Source organism: Cherax quadricarinatus, chromosome 4 (genome assembly GCF_038502225.1).
Source record: "Cherax quadricarinatus isolate ZL_2023a chromosome 4, ASM3850222v1, whole genome shotgun sequence".
In the NCBI taxonomy this organism is placed as follows: Eukaryota; Metazoa; Arthropoda; class Malacostraca; order Decapoda; family Parastacidae; genus Cherax; species Cherax quadricarinatus.
This window is the reverse complement of record NC_091295.1, coordinates 72,509,622-72,515,470: the sequence shown is the minus strand read 5'-3', so window position 1 is coordinate 72,515,470 and position 5,849 is coordinate 72,509,622.

Sequence of the window (5,849 nt, the reverse complement as noted above, 5' to 3'; positions counted from 1 at the left end):
TGGCTGGGTGAACCCTACCGTACCTATTCTTAAAGCTGTGTATGGATTCTGCCTATTACCACTTGCTCAGAGCTCTAAGCCTAAAGAAGTACTTCCTAACATCCATGTGTATGTGAGAATAATATGTAGTTACTACCTTATCATGTGAGCTTCATATCAACTTTCCTTCTCCACGATTATATCAGCGGTTGTCAAGATAATGTTATCATTCTCATGATGCTAAGTCATCCCTTAAGACTGGAGGTGACCGATGACTGCCTGATTACTGTCAAAACAGAGAGAATTGGATCCCTCTAAAGAGTTTTGGATCCCTCTATAGAGGATTGGATCCTTCTAAAGAGTTTTAGATTCCTCTAAAGAGGATTGAATCCAGGTAAAGAGAGTTGGATCCCTCCAAAAAAGTTTTAGATCTCCATAAAGAGGGTTGGATCAATTTGAAACGTTGGGTCCCTCTAAAGAGGGATGGATCCATATAAAGAGGACTGGATCCCTCTAAAGGATTTTAGATCTCTCTAAAGAGAGTTGGATCCCTCTAAAGAAGGTCCGGATCCTTCTAAAGAGGGTTGGATTCCTCCACATAGCAACACCAGCTGCAGGCAGAGGGTTGGATCCCCCTTTAAAGAGGGTTGGATCCTCCACATAGCAACACCATCTGCTGGCAGATGGTTGGATCCCCCTTTAAAGAGGGTTGGATCCTCCACATAGCAACACCAGCTGCTGGCAGAGGGTTGGATCCCCCTTTAAAGAGGGTTGGATCCTCCACATAGCAACACCAGCTGCTGGCAGAGGGTTGGATCCCCCTTTAAAGAGGGTTGGATCATCCACATTGCAACACCATCTGCTGGCAGAGGGTTGGATCCTCCACATAGCAACACCAGCTGCTGGCAGAGGGTTGGATCCCCCTTTAAAGAGGGTTGGATCCTCCACATTGCAACACCATCTGCTGGCAGAGGGTTGGATCCTCCACATAGCAACACCATCTGCTGGCAGAGGGTTGGATCCCCCTTTAAAGAGGGTTGGATCCTCCACATAGCACCACCATCTGCTGGCAGAGGGTTGGATCCTCCACATAGCAACACCAGCTGCTGGCAGAGGGTTGGATCCCCCTTTAAAGAGGGTTGGATCCTCCACATAGCAACACCAGCTGCTGGCAGATGGTTGGATCCCCCTTTAAAGAGGGTTGGATCCTCCACATAGCAACACCAGCTGCTGGCAGAGGGTTGGATCCCCCTTTAAAGAGGGTTGGATCCTCCACACAGCAACACCAGCTGCTGGAAGAGGGTTCGATCCCCCTTTAAAGAGGGTTGGATCATCCACATAGCAACACCATCTGCTGGCAGAGGGTTGGATCCCCCTTTAAAGAGGGTTGGATCCTCCACATAGCAACACCAGCTTCTGGCAGAGGGCTGGATCCCCCTTTAAAGAGGGTTGGATCCTCCACATAGCAACACCATCTGCTGGCAGAGGGTTGGATCCCCCTTTAAAGAGGGTTGTATCCTCCATATATCAACACCAACTGCTGGCAGAGGGTTGGATCCCCCTTTAAAGAGGGTTGGATCCTCCACATAGCAACACCATCTGCTGGCAGAGGGTTGGATCCTCCACATAGCAACACCATCTGCTGGCAGAGGGTTGGATCCCCCTTTAAAGAGGGTTGGATCCTCCACATAGCAACACCAGCTTCTGGCAGAGGGCTGGATCCCCCTTTAAAGAGGGTTGGATCCTCCACATAGCAACACCATCTGCTGGCAGAGGGTTGGATCCCCCTTTAAAGAGGGTTGTATCCTCCATATATCAACACCAACTGCTGGCAGAGGGTTGGATCCCCCTTTAAAGAGGGTTGGATCCTCCACATACCAACACCATCTGCTGGCAGAGGGTTGGATCCTCCACATAGCAACACCAGCTGCTGGCAGAGGGATGGATCCCCCTTTAAAGAGGGTTGGATCCTCCACATAGCAACACCAGCTGCTGGCAGAGGGTTGGATCCCCCTTTAAAGAGGGTTGGATCATCCACATAGCAACACCAGCTGCTGGCAGAGGGTTGGATCCCCCTTTAAAGAGGGTTGGATCCTCCACATAGCAACACCAGCTGCTGGCAGAGGGTTGGATTCCCCTTTAAAGAGGGTTGGATGCTCCACATAGCAGCACCAGCTGCTGGCAGAGGGTTGGATCCCCCTTTAAAGAGGGTTGGATCCTCCACATAGCAACACCAGCTGCTGGCAGAGGGTTGGATCCCCCTTTAAAGAGGGTTGGATCCTCCACATAGCAACACCAGCTGCTGGCAGAGGGTTGGATCCCCCTTTAAAGAGGGTTGGATCCACCACATAGCAACACCAGCTGCTGGCAGAGGGTTGGATCCCCCTTTAAAGAGGGTTGGATCCTCCACATAGCAACAGCAGCTGCTGGCAGAGGGTTGGATCCCCCTTTAAAGAGGGTTGGATCCACCACATAGCAACACTAGCTGCTGGCAGAGGGTTGGATCCCCCTTTAAAGAGGGTTGGATCCTCCACATAGCAACACCAGCTGCTGGCAGAGGGTTGGATCCCCCTTTAAAGAGGGTTGGATCCTCCACATAGCAACACCAGCTGCTGGCAGAGGGTTGGATCCCCCTTTAAAGAGGGTTGGATCCTCCACATAGCAACACCAGCTGCTGGCAGAGGGTTGGATCACAATTTAAAGAGGGTTGGATCCTCCACATAGCAACACCAGCTGCTGGCAGAGGGTTGGATCCCCCTTTAAAGAGGGTTGGATCCTCCACATAGCAACACCAGCTGCTGGCAGAGGGTTGGATCCCCCTTTAAAGAGGGTTGGATCCTCCACATAGCAACACCAGCTGCTGGCAGAGGGTTGGATCACCCTTTAAAGAGGGTTGGATCCTCCACATAGCAACACCAGCTGCTGGCAGAGGGTTGGATCCCCCTTTAAAGAGGGTTGGATCCTCCACATAGCAACACCAGCTGCTGGCAGAGGGTTGGATCACAATTTAAAGAGGGTTGGATCCTCCACATAGCAACACCAGCTGCTGGCAGAGGGTTGGATCACCCTTTAAAGAGGGTTGGATCCTCCACATAGCAACACCAGCTGCTGGCAGAGGGTTGGATCCCCCTTTAAAGAGGGTTGGATCCTCCACATAGCAACACCAGCTGCTGGCAGAGGGTTGGGTCCCCCTTTAAAGAGGGTTGGATCCTCCACATAGCAACACCAGCTGCTGGCAGAGGGTTGGATCACCCTTTAAAGAGGGTTGGATCCTCCACATAGCAACACCAGCTGCTGGCAGAGGGTTGGATCCCCCTTTAAAGAGGGTTGGATCCTCCACATAGCAACACCAGCTGCTGGCAGAGGGTTGGATCACCCTTTAAAGAGGGTTGGATCCTCCACATAGCAACACCATCTGCTGGCAGAGGGTTGGATCCCCCTTTAAAGAGGGTTGGATCCTCCACATAGCAACACAAGCTGCTGGCAGAGGGTTGGATCCCCCTTTAAAGAGGGTTGGATCCTCCACATAGCAACACCAGCTGCTGGCAGAGGGTTGGATCACCCTTTAAAGAGGGTTGGATCCTCCACATAGCAATACCAGCTGCTGGCAGAGGGTTGGATTCCCCTTTAAAGAGGGTTGGATCCTCCACATAGCAACACCAGCTGCTGGCAGAGGGTTGGATCCCCCTTTAAAGAGGGTTGGATCCTCCACATAGCAACACCAGCTGCTGGCAGAGGGTTGGATCCCCCTTTAAAGAGGGTTGGATCCTCCACATAGCAACACCAGCTGCTGGCAGAGGATTGGATCCCCCTTTAAAGAGGGTTGGATCCTCCACATAGCAACACCAGCTGCTGGCAGAGGGTTGGATCCCCCTTTAAAGAGGGTTGGATCCTCCACATAGCAACACCAGCTGCTGGCAGAGGGTTGGATCCCCCTTTAAAGAGGGTTGGATCCTCCACATAGCAACACCAGCTGCTGGCAGAGGGTTGGATCCCCCTTTAAAGAGGGTTGGATCCTCCACATAGCAACACCAGCTGCTGGCAGAGGGTTGGATCCCCCTTTAAAGAGGGTTGGATCCTCCACATAGCAACACCAGCTGCTGGCAGAGGGTTGGATCCCCCTTTAAAGAGGGTTGGATCCTCCACATAGCAATACCAGCTGCTGGCAGAGGGTTGGATTCCCCTTTAAAGAGGGTTGGATCCTCCACATAGCAACACCAGCTGCTGGCAGAGGGTTGTATCACCCTTTAAAGAGGGTTGGATCCTCCACATAGCAACACCAGCTGCTGGCAGAGGGTTGGATCCTCCTTTAAAGAGGGTTGGATCCTCCACATAGCAACACCAGCTGCTGGCAGAGGGTTGGATCACCCTTTAAAGAGGGTTGGATCCTCCACATAGCAACACCAGCTGCTAGCAGAGGGTTGGATCCCCCTTTAAAGAGGGTTGGATCCTCCACATAGCAACACCAGCTGCTGGCAGAGGGTTGGATCCCTTTTTAAAGAGGGTTGGATCCTCCACATAGCAACACCAGCTGCTGGCAGAGGGTTGGATCACCCTTTAAAGAGGGTTGGATCCTCCACATAGCAACACCAGCTGCTGGCAGAGGGTTGGATCCCCCTTTAAAGAGGGTTGGATCCTCCACATAGCAACACCAGCTGCTGGCAGAGGGTTGGATCCCCCTTTAAAGAGGGTTGGATCCTCCACATAGCAACACCAGCTGCTGGCAGAGGGTTGGATCCCCCTTTAAAGAGGGTTGGATCCTCCACATAGCAACACCAGCTGCTGGCAGAGGGTTGGATCCTCCACATAGCAACACCAGCTGCTGGCAGAGGGTTGGATCCTCCACATAGCAACACCAGCTGCTGGCAGAGGGTTGGATCCCCCTTTAAAGAGGGTTGGATCCTCCACATAGCAACACCAGCTGCTGGCAGAGGGTTGGATCCCCCTTTAAAGAGGGTTGGATCCTCCACATAGCAACACCAGCTGCTGGCAGAGGGTTGGATCCTCCACATAGCAACACCAGCTGCTGGCAGAGGGTTGGATCCTCCACATAGCAACACCAGCTGCTGGCAGAGGGTTGGATCCCCCTTTAAAGAGGGTTGGATCCTCCACATAGCAACACCAGCTGCTGGCAGAGGGTTGGATCCTCCACATAGCAACACCAGCTGCTGGCAGAGGGTTGGATCCTCCACATAGCAACACCAGCTGCTGGCAGAGGGTTGGATCCTCCACATAGCAACACCAGCTGCTGGCAGAGGGTTGGATCCTCCACATAGCAACACCAGCTGCTGGCAGAGGGTTGGATCCTCCACATAGCAACACCAGCTGCTGGCAGAGGGTTGGATCCTCCACATAGCAACACCAGCTGCTGGCAGAGGGTTGGATCCTCCACATAGCAACACCAGCTGCTGGCAGAGGGTTGGATTCTCCACATAGCAACACCAGCTGCTGGCAGAGGGTTGGATCCTCCACATAGCAACACCAGCTGCTGGCAGAGGGTTGGATCCCCCTTTAAAGAGGGTTGGATCCTCCATATAGCAACACCAGCTGCTGGCAGAGGGTTGGATCACCCTTTAAAGAGGGTTGGATCCTCCACATAGCAACACCAGCTGCTGGCAGAGGGTTGGATCCCCCTTTAAAGAGGGTTGGATCCTCCACATAGCAACACCAGCTGCTGGCAGAGGGTTGGATCACAATTTAAAGAGGGTTGGATCCTCCACATAGCAACACCAGCTGCTGGCAGAGGGTTGGATCACCCTTTAAAGAGGGTTGGATCCTCCACATAGCAACACCAGCTGCTGGCAGAGGGTTGGATCCCCCTTTAAAGAGGGTTGGATCCTCCACATAGCAACACCAGCTGCTGGCAGAGG